General features: G+C 43.7%; 1 protein-coding gene across 5 annotated transcripts in view; it reads right to left on the reverse strand.

Moving 5' to 3' along the window:
• The window catches only part of zfhx3b (zinc finger homeobox 3b), a 250778-nt gene that overhangs the window by 76120 nt on the left and 155606 nt on the right, over positions 1-19052 (reverse strand). The gene's annotated exons all lie outside the window — the stretch shown is intronic.

Consider the following 19052-nt stretch of genomic DNA (forward strand, 5'->3'; position numbering starts at 1 on the left):
CGAGCTTCCTATAGGATATTTATCTTTCAGCTGCAACAAGTTATTTAACCCCAGCTGGTGCAATGAGTTGCTTCTCATTTCTTAAACAACCATGTGGAAAGTCACATGTGGTGGTAGTGGAAAAGATATTAGTCTGTGTGAAAAGGGTCAGGTCGTTGGCGTGCATCAAGCAGAGAAAACATGTAAGGAGATGCAGAAACGACAACAACTGGGTTTAGAACTGTCCAACACACTATTAAAAACTGGTTTGATGAGTCCAGATGGACTCTGTTCCAGAGTGATGGCGCATCAGGGTAAGAAGAGAGGCAGATGAAGTGATGCAGTCATCATGCCTAGTGCCTACTGTACAAGCCTGTGGGGGCAGTGCTATGATCTGGGGTTGGTGCATTTGGTCAGGTTCAGCAACAGGAAGTGCTCCAAGAATGAGGTCAGCTGACTACCTGAATATACTGAATGACCAGGTTATGCCATCTTCCCTGATGGCACAGGTATATTCCAAGATGACAATGCCAGGATTAATCGGGCTCAAATAGTGAAAGAGTGGTTCAGGGAGCATAAGACATCATTTTCACATATGAATTGGTCACCACAGAGTCCATACCTTAACCCCATTGAGAATTTTTGGTATGTGCTGGAGAAGGCTGTGTGCAACGGTCAGACTCCACCATCATCAATGCAAGATCTTGGTGCAACATTAACGCAACACTGGATGGAAATAAATCTGGTGACATTGCAGAAGCTTGTCAAAACTACGCCCCAGTGAATGTGTGCTGTAATCAAAGCTAAAGGTGGTCCAAAGAAATATTAGAGTGTGACCCTTATTTTTTTTGGGGGGGGGGATGGGGGGGGGGGGGGGGGGGGCTAAATCTTATAATAAAATATATTCCCCGAAATGTTTTTTCTTGATCTGATCCAAAGATTTCCACTAATGGGAGAAGTTTGAGAATGTTTTCTTCGTACATCACTGTCACCTTTTACACCGACCGCAACAAGCAGTGTTTTTAGCATTTAAGAGCCTTTTTTTATTTTATTTATCAAAGAGTACTTTAGTGGTCAGTGCTGGAAGCCAAAACACAAAAAAATTCCAACACATACAAAAGTGCACATTGATCATGGCGATCAATTAGGGATCAATAACGTTAAGCTTCATCAGTCCCAGCTTTTCATAATTGCATAAGATCCATTTTTCATTACTAACAAACAAAAGCTTTTAAGGTCCTAGAGAAACTTCATGAACATTTCACAAAATCAACTTTATGCTGTTAGCAAAGGTCATCGCGGAGGTCATTGGGCTGGCCTCCAGGATTTCAAAGACTGGGCAAAACAACTCTAAATCCATGCATCTCTTTCTGTGAAACTTGTTCAGCCGATAAATCAGACTCAAACCTACAAATATTAATGCTTTGGAAGATTACCTGGAATTTGTTTGTGTTTTTCGCTGACCTTTGCAGCAGAAGTGGTCATTTCCTAGTGCAGTGCAGCAAATCCCCATGAGCACACAGAGCAAGCTGGCAGCAGAGGGATGTAGCTGATCGGGTATTTGTTTTACAGGCTGGCATTGGAGCCAAGCTACCCTCAGCTGCCACCCAATATACACTGCTCAATCGTGCACAAAATCTCAAACTATACTTCAAAGACTACCACTTTTCTCCTTCCTGTTTATTGATCAGGCAGAGCTCTTGTTCAGTAATTGTGCAGTAAATCAAGCATGGTGAGCACTAATCTCGACCCCGGGAGGAAAGTGTTAAAGGTAAAACCTGCTGAAAAGTGCATAATTAGGGTGCTGTGTTTAGCCAGGAAGGAGGACATGCTCCTCCTCCGCCTCCTCCTCACATTTCTTGCTCACTGACTGCCTGTGCAACTAGAGGCAGCAGAGAGGGAGAGGGAGAGGGGTTGGCAGAGGAGCAACGGGAAGTGTATACAGTTTCTAACCACCTCTCGCTCCCTCCCGTACTCTTTCAGTCCTTCTCCCTCTCTCAGTGCATTCCCAACCAAAGTGCCGGGGGCGCCATGCTTGTAAAGAAACCACAGCCTTTTGAGTGCCTCTTGTATTTACAAACGGAGGCATGTTGGAATCAAAGGCATTACCACATGACATAACACATTAAACAGTTGGCAGATTGAGAATTTATGTACTCAATAGATAGTGAGTGGGGTAAACAGGAAAAGTGCCGGTGCTGGATAAGTTTAGGTCTACGTGGTGCGAGAGCTGAACTTACCTAAACCAGATCACAGTAAAGGAGTCAACAGCAGCAGCTCTCTTCCTTGCCTTGCTTTGTCTCCCCTCTTAACCCACAGCTCAGGCTTTACTCCAGGTGGAGACAGCTATCACTTTCCCATCAACTTCCTGTTCCTAGTCTCTCTCCGCCCCCTTTTTCTCTCCACTATCTCCCTCCCAGCCGCTTAACTTTTTTTTCTCCCTGTGCCATTTTTCAAGGAATAAGCCGCGACTCTTCCCCCATCCTTAGGAGGAAAAAAAAATGAACTCTCTCTCACGTCATATCTCTGTCTCCTCTCCTCCTCCCTGAACCGTTTCCTCGTGTTGATTTTCTGGCTAATTTCTCCTCAGTTTTGAATCCACCATCATCTATAGGAATCTAAAAATAAATGATGAATGGAATAAGATATTTTATGGTCGGATCCCTTACCTGTTCTTACAGGGGTAATAATATGGTAGTTAATCCTGCAGATCCTACTCAAATTGATTAATCAGCACACGCGGACAATCGAATAAATGATTAATAATCCCCAGTCATGTGGTCGGACAGTTGCCCCTGAAACCATCAGTAATAATTCAGTAACCCTTCTTCAGACCACAGGCTGCAGCTAGTCAGGCTCACTCAGCATCAGCTCTGTGATGTTCAGCAGGACTTTGAACTCCCTGCACACGCTCACACACACGCTCACACACACACACACACAGACACACACCAGGGATAAAACTTACTGCAGCCTGATCTCACAAACGCCCCCCTACAATGCTTGCTCACCTCATCAGAATTATCTTCAAAGGTGTTCATCTAAATATGTGAGCTAGGAATACATTTATACCATAGCTTCACGAGTGACACAAATATGAAACAACAATAAAAAGAGCCCTAACTCGGCGGGTGTATTATGCAAGCACAAGGTAAATAATGCTCCTACTGCAATTGTAAAGGGTTTTGTTTTGGAAGTAGACTGACAACGTTTGATGTTTGGCAACATCTAACTCCCTCCTACCCCCCCCCCCCCCCACACACACACACACACACACACACACATGCACACACACCATGAGAACTAGGGGTGGGAATTGAAAACCGGTTCTTGTTCAGAAAGGGTTTGCACTGTCTCGATTCCCAGGCATTGTTTTCCCACTTTTGCAAATGATTCCCTCATCAAATCCAGTCCAAGTTAATGACGTCACCACGCACGTTGCCCAGCTTACACATTTCCTCAGCAGGAAACCTAAGCGGCACAGAAGCTCAAGAGTTTGGTGATACTTGATGAGAAAGTGTGACAACGGGGCTAATTGCAATTACAGGAAACAGGAAGATGCCAAAGTATTCGTGCACAAATAATGTAATAAGTGAATGTCGTGTTTCTGACCCGCTCTGGACGGGTGAATTTCAACGCAGCAGCAACGGTGACGTTTGCACATCCTCTCCTGTCCATACTAAACTAACAGTGCCCATCACGTTAGCCTTATTTGCCTCACACACACACACACACACACACACACACACACACACACACACACACGCTGGCAGTCTCCTGCGACAAAAGTCCGACCTGTGGTGAGATTTGACTCATCTTACAAAACACCACACCGTACAAGAAGATGACTCTACCTTCACAAGGACTATAGAGGAGAACATTTGGAAAGATCTTTCCAACCGATACCAGGTGTGATTGATTATTTATCATTAATAAACTGACTATAATAATGAAAGAGACCGTTGGCAATTAATTTTTGCCACAACGCCACTAATATTGATAAAAACGTATCATGTCCCTTAATGAGCACACCCTGTCCCGTTTGTGGACAAAGAGGGGAGCCTCCTTTGAAGACGGTCTTTTCCTGTCCCATCATCCACGCTGTTCTCCCTCCTAAGGAGGTCACTGGACCACCATCTTCATGGCATCTGTCAGCAATAGGAATTATTAATCAGGGATGGCGCTGGAGGCAGAAACAGCCAGCACTGAATGGTGAGGACTGGTACTTGTGGGTTGGGGGGGGGGGGGGGGTATATGAATATGTGAATCAGTGGATGGAGGGTGAACTGCTTTTTCTCTGTGCTCCGCCACGACAAAGACACATGTACTGTTTACACCGTACATACACACGCCGCCTTAGTTCTCCTCTTGTCCAACACTTGTTTTGTAAACAGAATCTGAGCAGCCGGCTGTTTGGACCCTCTCGGGCAGCTCTCACATTTACCACCAATGGCAACTCCTCACCGCTCACCTCAGTTTAAAAGAAGGATCATATATAATTTAAGCCACAGCCCACACCTCAAATGTGTGTTTTAAACTCTGATCTGGGTCAGAACGGGGCTCCAGAGAGTGACTGGCCATCCGCGTCTTTGCTAAAACATTCAACGGCAAACAGTTTTGTCTTTAACAGGTCTCAGTTCACTTTGATCTAGTCTCCCGCTCCTCTGTTTATAAATCAGCTGCACAAATATTTATGAGCAGAACGAAGAAAAACGGCCGGTCTGGTTTGCATCTCTGCCCTCCTCTAGCCTCCTCCCTCCCTCCCTCCCCCCGACATGGCTGATGTGGCCACCGCAGATGCAGGGCGAGCACAAAGGCCCCGGGCCACATCTATCATATCTGTTCTGTCTCTGGCTATCGTGTGGCCCCAGAGAGGGCGGACCCAACCTAAACCGAGTAACCCAAATCATGGCACTTTTGTTCTGGATAGAAGAGGAATTCATCAACTCCTGTGAGTGGAACGTGAAAGCACAATCGAGAACAAGGCTGTGTGTGAAAGTGTATGGCACTGACCAAATGCACACACACACACACACAGGACTAATACATTATTAGTTTTTCAGTAACAAAGTTCGATAAATTAATGCAGCCAAGTTCAATACATAGAGCCTCTGCATCTCTTCCGGCTCACCTTTCTGGTTCTCCCTCCAACACGGGCTCCGGGCTTCTGGATCCATATGCTTTAATTGCTCCCCCCTGCCCTGACCTCTGATCCAGATCACTCTGATACACAGCATCTCTATTAAAGCGGAAGTAGGAAAATATTCTTCTAATGACCCTCAGTTCTAGCAATAGCACTGAAAATGGAGAAGAAGAAGAAAATCAATCTTCTTCTTTCCTTTTTGCCCTTCACAGACTCTATTAGTTCCTTTTTATCTAAAGGTTGACTCCAAACATGTGGATGGACGGAGATGGCGCAGGACGGAGGGGAAATGGACTTTCCTGAGATGCATTCCACTAATGAGGAGACAACAAACCTATGGTTGGACAAAAGTAAAAAGCCTTATACACTGGACTGTGACTTTCCTAGTACACATCACGTTTTCTGATCCTGTGTATAAAAAAAGAAAAAAAAATCGGACAGCCGTTATCTAAACTGTGCAGAATGTTGATCCTGCAATCTACACTCCTGATAATTCAGAAGATAATGTGGTTTAGGCAGGAATGAGTCAAACTGGACTGAATGATACGGCCGCATGCACAGAAGGGCAAGGATGTGTGTGTGTGTGTGTGTGTGTGTGTGTGTGTGCGCGCGTGCGTGCGTGCGTGTGTGTGTGTGTGTGTGTGTGTGTGTGTGTGCTGTACAGTAGTAACTGGTGAAGTGTGCTTGTGTGTCTGTGGGCAAGGGTGGGTGGGGGTAGCGGGGAGGTGGTAGTGGTGGACTGGCTTGTCGATCGATGCAGTGATTGGCAGTTAATGGCTTTTCCTGTTCTGCCTTGGTAACCCTGGCCTGATGGCTGTTGGGTCTGATCAGAGATGGCAGATGGTGTTTGATTTTCGTATATAAACCTCTGACTTTGTGGAGATGGCTTCATCATGTTTAATGATTTAAAAGTTAAGTTGAACACTGGGAATACTCCGATGCTGGATCTCTCGTTTGAAAACGCCCCAACCTCCCTTCCAGATGGAGCGGCCGATCTCCTAACCGCTGATTCTGGTTAGCATTCAGCTGTAACTCACGCTGCCCTTCAGTGACAAATCATTACAAAAGACGGTCCTGCTTATGCCCTTTTCTGCTTTTGGTTTATTTTTCTAATTCAGTCTCAGCTACAACAGACATTGTCCCAGGCTCCTGAATCACAAACTCCTGACCTACTGTGAGTAAGTCAAAAATCCTTCTGAACAGATCTATTATCAAACTATTCCAAACCTGGCTGTTGTCTGCACATACTGGATACTGAGCCTCCAGAAGAGGCTGTAAATGGAAGAAAATTAAATGATAAGGCTTATTTGATAAATAAAAGCAGGTGCTGTAATGTATTATTTAGCTGTCCTAGTGGATCTGCCTCTTTAGAACTTCCTACATCAGCAGTTGAGGTGGCTCTAAGTTTATTTAATACCTTCTAACTCCAGAAATTCTAGGAAGTTTAAATTAGTTTAATTATGAGATGAAAACTTTCTAGATTTTTGCAATGAGTGATTAGCATGTTGTGAAAGTCAGCATCTTTGGCAGAGAAAGCAACAGAAATAGATGTTTTGGTCTCACTGGGATGTAAAACTGAAAAATTAATACACCCTCACTTCTGAAATATAAACGCATAATAAAATATTTTGCTTTACAAAACTTATTAAGATTCTCCCTCTCCCTCACGGCTTTCAGCATGCAAATTAAACACTGATCATTTGAATAACCATTTGCATTCCAGGTATCACAATTTCATGTTCAAACTTTAACAGCTCCCAGAGTTCTCGTTTCACCTGCAGCTGCGCAGGAAGCCCGCGTGGGTCCGGCCGTTTTAACATGACCGTTCCAACCTAACGAGCTTGGATTGGGAAAATTCCTGTCACGGGACACAGGCTGAAAACAGCGATTTGAGTTGGAATTGTTCAGCAGGCTTTCCTTTTAGGGACGCCGCTGATTGAATCTAGTGACATTTTAAAAAACAGCGTGTGAGGCGGCCGGTGAGTGCATCATCTGGAGGCAAGTCTGCAAGTTCACTGGGACTCGCTTCTGTTTTATGGAACTCTAGGATCTCCTTACAAATAGACTTCTGTAAAGTGCATATTATAAAACAAGAGTGGATAAACCATCAATAAGTGAAACTGCTTATGTTGACCAAAAGGCTCTTGTGTAAACTCTTCGTATCACTATCTATAATCCAGCGTGACCCCAAGGTAAACAAAGCAGTGTGGGGTCAAGTTGAGTAAAAAAACAGATCCACTACGTCGATTCGGGGCATGAATGTGTTAGGAAGGAATGTAAGCATCATAAAGCATCTGTGTCTTTCAGAAACTGAACAAATGTCTTGTCGTGGGAAACTTGTTTAATCAACACAGTTGCAGTGGTCTCTGGTAGGAACAAATGCCTTGAAGGTCGTACTCAGGGGAAAACAATCTCAGATGCAACTCAATCAGGAAGTACAAGTCCGCCAGAGGAGGAGGCAGGTTTTGGACTCTGGGTGTTTCTCAATGCCAAGGAACCTCGCCTTGACGTCTTGGCCCCGCCCTGGTTGCCTAGGAGATACGTCATCGGGAGCCGCCAAGACGTGTTCCAATGTTCATGTTCTACCGAGGCATGTGTTCTCCGTTTGTTAGCCGTTTAGCTAGCTGAGCAAGGATACACGGGATGTTTCTTGTAGCCTAGCCTTGGTCAAAAATCACCCAGGATACACCACGGTATTTTCAAAAGGATGGTGGATCAGAAGCTGGCAGCTACTTTGGGGGCAATTTTCAAGTTTAAAAGTAAGACAACTAATTTAAAATGTTTTTTTAGATCCAAAGAAGTTCTCTATGGTTGGTTAGTTGTTTAATAGTTACTGATTTGGTGACTAGCGGGTAGTAACTCACTTATATTTTTAATTTAACAAATATATACACAATTTAAAGGTAAAAGGCTCGTTATATATTTATATTGAAACTAATACGTATAAAATATAACGTCTCCCATGTCACGTGACGTTACGTGACCGCCGTGGTAACGTGACGCAAGTCTGTTCCATTTAACCGTTTTCTTTAACCAAGGAAGGAATGTGTCCTCATAAGCAAGGCGCCTGGCCTCGCAAGACATCGCCTTGCGAGGCCAGGCGCCTTGACATTGAGAAACACTCTCTCATTTCCTCATACTTGGACATCTTGCCTTGGATTGGATAACAGCAACACGACTCTACCACTGACTCGCAACGAGGATTTCATCTCCACAAATAACACACCCTGAAGGAGTTCTGCCTTGTGGTGGAGATGCTAATGCTAACGGTTAGCTTCTACTAGCCAGACGTTCTATGCCGTTTCCTGGACGCTAAACCAAAAACGGCCTTCCCCGTCGAGAGACAAGATGGGTGAGTCCATGAACGTGACAGTGTGACGTAGATCTGTCAGGATTTTCAAATCCTACAGCAGGAGTCCCCAATCCTGGTCCTGGAGGGTCGGTATCCAGCAGGCTTTGTGGTTTTTCTGCTCCAACAGACTTGATTCAGTGGTTGAAACACCTGTGCAGCGGCTCATCAGGCTCTGCAGAAGCCTGTTAATTAGCTGCTGATTGAAATCAGGTGTGTTGAAACAGAGTTCAAACTAAAACATGCAGGACACCGGCCCTCCAGGACCAGGACTGGGGACCCCTGTCCTACAGTTTCAACGTCCATTTTCTATCAGAAGCTAATGCAGGAGGTGTAGGAGACTATTTTCATGTTCAGTCTTCATGAAAAACTCGTCACTAAATATGTATTTTTTCAGTGAATAAAGTTGTCATTAAGTCTCTAAAACTGTCCGATTTGTGTTCTTCCATAAGTCCATTTTAAACAGAAGTGTATAAAGAACATCTGAGAATATTTATTGAATTTAAAAATAGACTTTGCTCTTTCATTGGGTCAGCTATACGATAGTTAGTCCTTTGTTTCCGCTACACACTCACTATAATTTCCATGTTGCTTCTATTCCAAACTACATGTTTTGTTTTCATCTTTCATTCCATCCATCTTTTTGGGTTCAAGAATAAAAGGCGTAATGAGAAAACAAGGTGCCGAGCAATCTTTTCCAGAGCTCCTCATAAAAACCGCATGACACCCTGGGCTGCACCGTTTAATTACAAAAGGATGAAATCTTTTCTTCTACATCTGGAGAAAACATTTTCTGCATTACACGGGGAGATTTACAGCTCCCAGTGCTGGACTCCAGCACACAGCAATTAGGCAAAAACATGGATGGACATCTAGAGCCATAAAATCCAGGAAGAGATGGCTATTCTCTCTCGACACTAAAGAAAATGTCCTCGGTCCAACAACTTCAAATAAAAATTCATAACTCAGGAAACTGGTGGATGGATATTTTTAAATCAGTCTTTGTGGTCACAAAAACAACCATCCATCCACTTTCGTCTGCTTATCCGGATTTGGGTCGCGGGGGCAGCAGCCCAAGTAAGGAGGGCCAGACTTCCCTCTCCCCAGCCACTTGGATCAGCTCCCCTGGGGGAATCCCAAGGCTGAGAAACATAGTCCTTCCAGCGTGTCCTGGGTCTTCCTTTGTGTCTCCTCCCGGTTGGGAATGCCCTGAAAACATCACCAGAGAGGCATTCAGGAGGCTTCCTAATTAAATGCCCGAGCCACCTCAACTGGCTCCTCTCGATGTGGAAGAGTAGCAGATCTACTCCGAGCCCCTCCCGGATTACAGAGCTTCTCATCCTATCTCTGACTGTAACTAATCTCTAACTTCCTGGCATGGTCTCCATCTTATCGGACCAAAATGACCAACATTAGATAAACTGTGATTGTGCTGCTTTAAAATCGCCATTACTAAACTCCCAATGCCAAAACTCATGGTAGAATTCCCCAATGACAACGTCAATCACGGGGCTTTGTTGTCTCACACAGCATCGTAAACAACTGAGCTTCTCCCGGTCATTCACCGCAGCAGCTCTCGTCCTCCGATAGGATTAAATCATACTGTACTTCAACAGAATAAAACTATTAATGTTGTTAATGTCATTGTGGACACCTTTTGGCACTGATTAGTGTCTTCGCTCACTTCCGAATGCGTTGCAATATGCTGACGTCTGTGCAAAGTCCTGAATTTGAATGGAGACACAGCAGCTCAAAGGACCGGGACATCTTACTCCCGTCCCAGATTACCCTGAAGTTACGACAATGGAAACATGTCAGATATCTGTTTTTATTATTATTACTAAACTACTGAAGCGCACTTTTCTACTTGACAGTCAACCAGGAGACATGTCCATCTGTCCCAGTATGCCAAAGATGAAGAGATCAGGTCCCTGTGTGCTCATCCTCACGACTTCCTCCTTTCTCCTCATCAGTCTCTTTAACATATCGAATGCTCAAGTACAGCTCCACTGAAGCAAAAACTCTGAACGGAGTAGTTTTGTGGCCTTGACCACTCAGACACCATTAATCTGGTGGCTAAGCCACTGATGTATTGATGTTAGGGAGCCGGTAAGCTTGCCTGCCTTACTTTCTCCATCACTGCAGCTTAGGAGACATATATATCGAGAGAGCCTCCACCTAGCCTCATCAGGCCATTTACCTGCCAGTTGCCATACTCTCTCAGTAGCAGAGCACTTCACTTCCAAGGAGTAAACTTAAACGACAAAATCGAAGCAAACCAACTAAAATGTAACAACATTTGTATCTCTTCTCAAAATAAAGTATGTTGGGGGGGGGGGGTGGGGGGTGGGGGGGGGATAAACTACCAAACAAGCAGCTCTCAGGGAAACTGGTGAGTTTGCTGAGTCCAGCAGGTCCAACAGGGATTCTTTTTCTAAAGGACAAATTGGATATTGTCTTCATGAAATCTCTCCAGAAGGGGGTTTGTGGGGCTTTTAACAAGAACGGACCATGACTGATCCTGCATGTCTGTAATATCATCTTTACACGATAGAAAGGTAAAGACAATGTACAGGATTAGATACAGACAGCCTCCAGTTGGTGCAGGAAGAAGGCTCTCCGAGACACAATTTTCCCCTCAATAACGTCCACGGCTCCAGAAGGGAGGAACTTCATTTTACAGGTTGTCACCGGAACAACCCTGAACCCTGGGCGGCACCAGACGTGTTTTTGTAGGAAGCAGATCTGCTGATTGGAAGAACGGGGTCACGGCATTGCTATTCAAGCAGGATCATCGTTTGACCAAATTTCTTTCATGCATAGCATTTCTTTTCTTCATTTTATTTTGTAGCGATAAGGAGGAAGGATGAAACAATAAAGAAGAATAACTGGGGGAATCATTACGCAGCGCTGGAGGAAAGATTTAGGAAATGATGTTTAAGAAACCCTAAAGGGGATGCTTGTGGGAGGTACAAACTGCATATCTGCACCGTACATCATTGCCTATGGTGATAAAACTACCCACACAAAATGGAGCTTATCTCTACCTTGAACTGTGATGAACCCAGTCACAAAAACGAATACAGCACCGTTTCCTACTCTTTTCCTTCCTCAAACACCAATCTCCCTTTGTCTGCTGATCCCGATAACAGGATCTCCAGCCTTTTTGCACCAAAGCACAAATCACCGTGCTCCAATGGTCTTGTCCACAACAAAGCAAAGTCTTCAGCATAAAAACAGAGAAAACATGTCAGTCTGAAAAACATCATTTCTGATCCCTTCACAAAACACTGAATGTAAGTAAGTAAAGTAAGTACATTTTATTTATATAGCACTTACCACAGACATAGAATCACAAAGTGCTTCACATAGATCAAAACAAAATAAAACAAGTCATAAAATCATAAACAAGTTAAGATCATAAAATCAAAATGCTCTTAAAACAGAATTAGATTAACATCAGAAAAAATTAAGTCTTAAAATTATAAATTTTCGTAAACAGATGAAAGATTTTAAATTTGAGGTAAAAATAAGAAAGTTTAGGGAAAAGCTGCTTTAAATAAAAGGGTCTTTAGCTGTTTTCTAAAAGTGTCCAGACTGTCAGTGCTGCATATGGATAAAGGCAGATCATTCCAAAGTCGGGGTGCAACAGTCTGGAAGGAGCGATCACCTCGACTTTTGAATCTGGAACTTCTAGAAGGTTCTAGACCTGAGGACCTGAGGGCTCGGGTTGGAACACAAGGCTTTAACAGTTCAGTAATATAGGGAAGAGATTGACCACGTAGAGCATTGAAAGTTATAATCAGGATTCTAAAATGAACTCTAAAGTTAACGGGTAACCAGTGCAGAGACATTAGAATAGGAGTGATGTGTGCTCATCTGTTTGTTCCAGTTAGAAGCCTCGCTGCAGAGTTTTGGACCAACTGAAGGCGGACAAGGGCTTTTTTGTTATAACGTGTGAAAAGTGTGTCACAATAATTAGACGGGAGGAGATAAAGGCATGGATAACCATTTCAAGTTCATGTTTTGACGCCAACCGTCGCAGTTTAGAGGTATTTCTTAAGTGATAAAAACAGTTTCGGACCAATGTTTCTGAGTGACCTTCAAGAGACATTGAATGGTCAAAAAGAACACCCAAATTCCTTAAGTTTGTCTTGACGGCAGAGGATAAATGACCAAGTTTTAGACTAATCAGGGGAACCATGCTCTCAGGGGCAATGATCAGACATTCGGTCTTTTCAGAGTTTAACTGAAGGAAGTTATCTTCTAGCCAGCTGGTGATAGCTGATAGACACTCTAGTAATTCAGACAGTTTGTAGAACTCAGAAACCTTAAAGGAGCAGTACAGCTGAATATCATCATACAGGTGATAAATAGGTGATAAGAGACATTTTGAAAAGAATCAAGTATCTGTCCAAGAGGGTGTATGTACAGCAGAAACAACAGTGGACCCAAAACAGAGCCTTGAGGTGCCCCACAGAACAGATCAGCAGAATCTGACAGGGTTTGGTTTATACAGACACTATAACTTCTGTTAGAAAGGTACGATCTAAACCAGTCTAGAACAGTTCCAGAGATCCCCACCGAGTCACCAAGTCTGTTAATTAAGGTGCTGTGATCAACAGTGTCAAAAGCTGCAGAAAGACCTAACAATACTAACACTGTGAACACCCCGTTGTCTGCAGCCATCATGATGTCACTGGAAACTTTAAGCAAAGCTGTTTCTGTTGAACGCTTTTTACGAAAACCAGACTGGAATTTATCAAAACAGTTGTGTAGGTCCAGAAAAGTAATCAGTTGATCTGCCACAACCTTTTCCAATATTTTAGAGATAAAGGGTCATTTAGAAATGGGTCTGTAATTTGTAGGCTGAGATGAGTCCAAACTTGGTTTTTTAAGGACAGGTTCAATAACTGCATGTTTGAAAACAGATGGTACAGAGCCAGATTTTAGGGATAAATTAATAAAATCTACAGTGCATGGGCCAATTTGGTCAAACATCCTGATTAACAAGGCAGTAGGAATGAAATTGGGTGGGGGGTGGGGGTGGGGTGATTTTATTAGTCTCAAAGAATGCTAGAAAGTTGTTACAGTCAGACTTTGAGTAAACTGGCATAAAATGGGCATGAGGAGAAACAATCTGGTTTATGGTGTCACACAGGACATCAGCACTGAGACCCTGATTTATAATTCCAATCTTCTTTTTGAGACTTTTTTTTAAAACAGCTTTAAAAATATAAAAGACAGGGGGATTAGGCGCTCCTTCAAACAAGACCCTTGCTTTTCTCTTCTGCTTTCAGTCAGTGTGACTCTGTTACACCCAGTAACACACAGTAGGGTCTTTGCACAAAATAACACCAACAGCAGCAACAGCTGTGCCGCGGGTCAAAGCCTGACCTTTGCAGAGGAGCGGGAGCAGTTGTGAAATCCTTGCAGTGCAAAGCCCTTCCAGCCCTTCTAAGAGCACAATCCTCACTCTTCCTCAGTTTAAGATGTATGCCAAGTCTTTCTAGTTTTGTCCAGTGCTAAGTAAATGGGACTAGGAGGCAAGAGTTCAAAACCCAACTGGTAACCACTAACAACCACAAGACAGCAACTGGGGCTGTGAATAGTTATGACGAAAGTGGTGTTACAGGTATACATGAGCTGATAAAACAATACACTTTACAAGCCCTGTTGTATTGAACATTACACAATTGGTGTGAGCATCTGCTCGTCCATCTTTGTCTGCATTCTTACATTTGTGTACGTGAAAGGAGAGAACGGGCTGGCTCCAAGGATGTGCAGCTCACGCTTTATTAGAGCAGTGGTACCAGTAAATCAGAGCTCAGCTCTTCCTGGAACCGCTACAACCTTTCCCACTGAGCACTATTACTGAACAATCATAGGCTGGCCATGATAATTAGCAGAGTATCTTATCCATTCAACCCTCCTGCACCCTCCAACCCCTTTTCCTGTCTGTCTCTCCTTCCTCTGTCTACCCCTCCTCTTCTTAGAAATGTTTGTTGGGTTAGAGGGGAAGAAAAGGTACCGCTACACTTAAGGACACGTCACGTCACCTTTTCCTTTTGCTGTTGGGCAGCTTGTTAATGTTTATACAAAAAAATAAAGAATAAATAAAGCTGAAATTTGGCCAAACAGCCAAACAAGTCAAACTAGCAAATAAAAATGCTTAAATCATAATAATGCTTCAAATCTAACAAAATAAAGACTAAAAATACTCATTGAGGATGAGCCTTACTGTCAAATGGTGAGCACTTGTCTGGGTGTTCAGATCTGATCCTCCTAATGAGTCCAAAACACACATCAACTTTATTTGATTGAACACAATTTGGAATGCAACCAAAAGCCATTTGTGGCTGTTTTCTAACAACGCTGCAGTCCAAGAGGACTGAGAGTGACTCCAGTTGCTTCTGATCCTTAATGGGGAGAGGACATCGTGCCTTGCATTCCTGAGTCTGAGAAGCCAGAACTAAGTAGGTGAGGAAGATCATCAGTGAAACAACTAAATGCTACTTCATGCAGCCGCTAATTCCTTCCTTTATAGTACCGTTTTTCTTCCGTCTACCCTGCATAGACATTGTCCATCCTCATTTTACTGTTTCTGTTCCTCTAAGAAGTGATAAAAGACGTGCTCAACTATTTCCTAAATATTATGTCGGTTTTATAGGTAGACTGTATGATTTCATGTAGTTGATTCTAACATGAGAAGCAGACAAAAGACGTACGACGGACCGAGGAAGATGAATTTATTTTACAGTTTGGCATGCTCAATGGAGCGGGACCAGGACACGGGGAGGGAAGTCGTAACGTTTTCTGTTCAAGATTCCCTGTTTGATAGTGACGGCACTTTCTCCCCATCTTTCCGTAGCCAACCGGCATCTGGAGTGGATTTTGTGCTAGCAGACACCAAGGAACATGATTACATTCGGCTAACTGTGCTCTAAACTGATTATGCATGTGCCAAGCTAATGGACTACATTTGCAAGAGGAAAAATAACATCCAATCAATCTCAATTACTGCCGATTGCACCGGCCCCCGAGACAAGAAAGGTAGCCACCTCCCCCCAAGCTTCTCCCCCTCCTCCCCCAGCTCCTTACTAGACACTGAGGCCTGAAGCCAGGCCTAGTTAGGCCCCATCGTTTCCACGTTGTCAGAACAACCAAGGCCGGGAAACAGCTTCGATAAACAGAATTATCTAAGTGTCATATTGCAAAATGGGTTTATTTAAGATTAATCTCAGAGGTATTCTAAACATTTTTAAAACATGTCACAGACCGATGCCCAGTTAGTGTTGCAAGAGAACCATCTGTGTTCAGGGCTATCCACCCTGGAAGCGGACGGACAGATGTCCATCGAGCTCTTGTTGTAGCCACTAAAATCTCTCTGGTGCGTAAAAAAAGGGGGAAAAGGTGAAAATAAACTTCAGAGCAGAAGAATTATTGGCAGAACATAGAAGTCATAAATGGTGCTTTTCAAGTGAGAGCGCAGGGGGAGACAGCACCGGCCCTCGCTGTGTGGTGGTCCAGTGGTCAGGAAGACTTGCAGGATCATTCTGTGGTCTTCTGGAACATTCCAAATACATGGGTTGGTGGGGGTGGTATTTTTAGAAAGCCCTAATATGGGTTACATACCACAGACTCTCAAATTATCCCATCCAACTTAGCTCTCAGCTTAGACCTTCCTTTTTAATTCCAGTAATTACAGACTCCCATTTATATGGAGCTGTGCACACAAAGGGCCTGTTTAATGCAAACCAGTTTGATTTGGGTGAAGTGTCCCAAGCATCGCCCACATCTTACAGCCTGTTTATGCTGAGCTGATGATTTATTTCTCCCCTTTTTAATTTTCCATTTTTGTCCACGCACATTATACCAACCGTAGTTTACGGCCGTTGGTGAGCAGTGTGGATTTCTGCCCATCAGTCTCACAGCCAGGGATGTAAATTCACACTGGTGAGAAAACCGTGACATTTTCAGGAGCGATCGCAGCCGAAAAGCCTCACAACCACGTGCTTGTCACACTGGTGAGTCATAAACTGCTTTAATGATTCATGTCAACGCGTGCGCATCTTTGTTTTTGAGTGGTGTCAAGGATGAGGAAGAGCTTAGACGGGACTTCAGCTTTTTTCTGGTTTGGAGAACAGGTAAATTGTGGACAAATGCACACACTCTTAGTTGGAAGATCATTTGGTCTTAAAAAATGGGGAGCCATCTTAAGAGGCTTAAGTCATAGAAAAATTAGCATGCGTGGATGTGTTGAACATATTTAATCCCCCTCAGCCTAATGCTAGTGTGACATATGTCTTTTTTTGGGGGGGTGGGGGGGGGGTGGGCATAGAAAATAAAAGAAATGGAAGAAATTAGAAAGTAGAACCCTATCCTACAAGACAAAAGCATCCCTTGTGATGCAAGAAGAGGTGCAGCATCCCTGAGCCAGTCTAGCTTGGGTCTAATGAGGTTTGGGTCCATGAATCTAAGAAGAGGAGGACCACGGACTGTGAAATGCACACACTGATGCAAGAAATTAACAAAATGTGTTGCACATTGTCATCTCTACCCTCTAAAAGGAATTTCTTCTGGTACAGACCATGACCTGACAAGCCAAACACCTTCCCACTCCCCTGGTTCTCCTTACCAGGTGCAGCAAGAGCTCTCCATCACACCGGCCCCTTTAACAAAACACGCTAAATTGATTTCTCTATTATACTGTTGTTTCAGCACAAAAGCCCTGTGGGCAGGAAGTGTGTCTGTCATGCCAGTGGCTGTGAGGGAGCTTTCACAATGCTGAAATGGTTTTCAAACAGATGGGATTCTTGAAGGGGTTTGAAATGACCGCTTCACCCTAGGTTTTACTGAAACTGGTGCATCATGCCTGAAGCAGCATATTTCCCGTGTCTTGTAATAGTTCCGCTGTAAAATACACCATCACTGCATTTCCTGTTTACTTTTAAAAAGTCAAGCGCAATAATAGTTTCCTCCAAAAACAAAAAAGTGAATTTATTTGTAAATCACAAGCTTATGCTGCCTATGAGATGCCCGGTGCTTGTGTGTGTTCTGCTTTGTGTGTGTGTGCAGGGGCGGCATTAGGCCCGGCTACTTGGGCTGAAGCCCCGGATCTTTCATGATAAGCCCCGGATCTAAATCGCGGAAGTAACATGCAGTACCAAAGTCCAACAGAGAGGGCGCAACTGGCAGTAGTTTGTATACAGCCTGCCTGAGCCTCCACCACTGAAGAAGAAGCCCTTCAGCAGCCGGCTTCTTCTACACTCTCTGCCTGAAATGCATGAGTGAAGATGGACATAAGGACGTTTTTTAGACAAAAAAGAACAACGACAGAACCCCAGCTTTGATGAGACTGCTGCTGACTCAGGTTTGTGAGTCTTGTTTGAAAATATTTGTTGTGCTGCTGGTTTGCCTAAAGTTAGCTTACTATCAGGTAAAGTTGCTGGAGAAAGAAAGGGAATATTTACTATCATCTCACACTAAACACCAACAGGAACAATACTCTGCCCTGAATATGCTTAATATGTAGCTTCAGATAAAAAATTATGTGGTACAAGACATATCTATATATATATATGTATGTATATATACGTGCATGTGTGTGTTAAGCCCCGGATCTACTTCAGTCCTAAATCCGCCCCTGTGTGTGTGTGTGTGTGTGTGTGTGTGTGTGTGTGTGTGTGTGTGTGTGTGTGTGTGTGTGTGTGTGTGTGTGTGTGTGTGTGCGTGTGCGTGTGCGTGTGCGTGTGTCTGTGTCTGCATGTACAACTATGCCAGTCTGGGTTAAGCGCAGACTAGCCGAAGCCGCAGACATACAGGATAGGCACCTAAGTGGAATCAGGCCTGTTAGATTTATGGCCATTTGTTCGGAGAGTGTTCATCCACTGGCTATTATGGAATGATTAGAGGAGAAGGTGAAGCTCCAAGTCCAGCAAAAATCAATACAGCTGTCGAGAACAATTCAGCCCTTCCCGCTCAGAGGAGTATTAGCACCAAACCTCTGTCTCCTAACACTTCTTCATTCGTCTCCTAGTGATTTAGTCCTAAGCTTCCAAACCAGCTTGTCCTGCCATGCTCCTCTCATGGCAGCGCTGAGCTCTGCTTCTATATGACAGCCACACAACAAAACTAAAATGTTAAGCCTTGGAGAAAGAGCTTTTGGGAAGCACGCAGTCGTACGCGCTTGAGTATCAAAACACCCAGGAGACGACTGAATAAGTGTTTTGTCATTCATTGGAAACAGTTTCCAATTTTCTAATTCTTTATCTGAGACAACAAACCATCCTCAATACAAATTAATTATTTGACTGCATTGGATTATGGATTCGTTTTAAAACAATGTGGTAGAATGTGCAATCAGGGAACAAAACGGTGAATTTCTACAACTTTTTTCAACCAAATTTTTGCAAATACATTTGCAGTGGTCTCTTGTAGGGATGAATGCCTTGTAAGTCATTCTCGGACTTACTTTCTGAATCAGGAAGTACAATTCAGCTGGAGGAGAAGGTAGCTTCAGACACAGGATTTCCTGATATTTGGACACCTCGCATCTGACTGGCTAACAAAAATGCAGCA

The sequence above is a fragment of the Nothobranchius furzeri genome, chromosome 9 (assembly GCF_043380555.1).
Source record: "Nothobranchius furzeri strain GRZ-AD chromosome 9, NfurGRZ-RIMD1, whole genome shotgun sequence".
NCBI classification, from domain to species: Eukaryota; Metazoa; Chordata; class Actinopteri; order Cyprinodontiformes; family Nothobranchiidae; genus Nothobranchius; species Nothobranchius furzeri.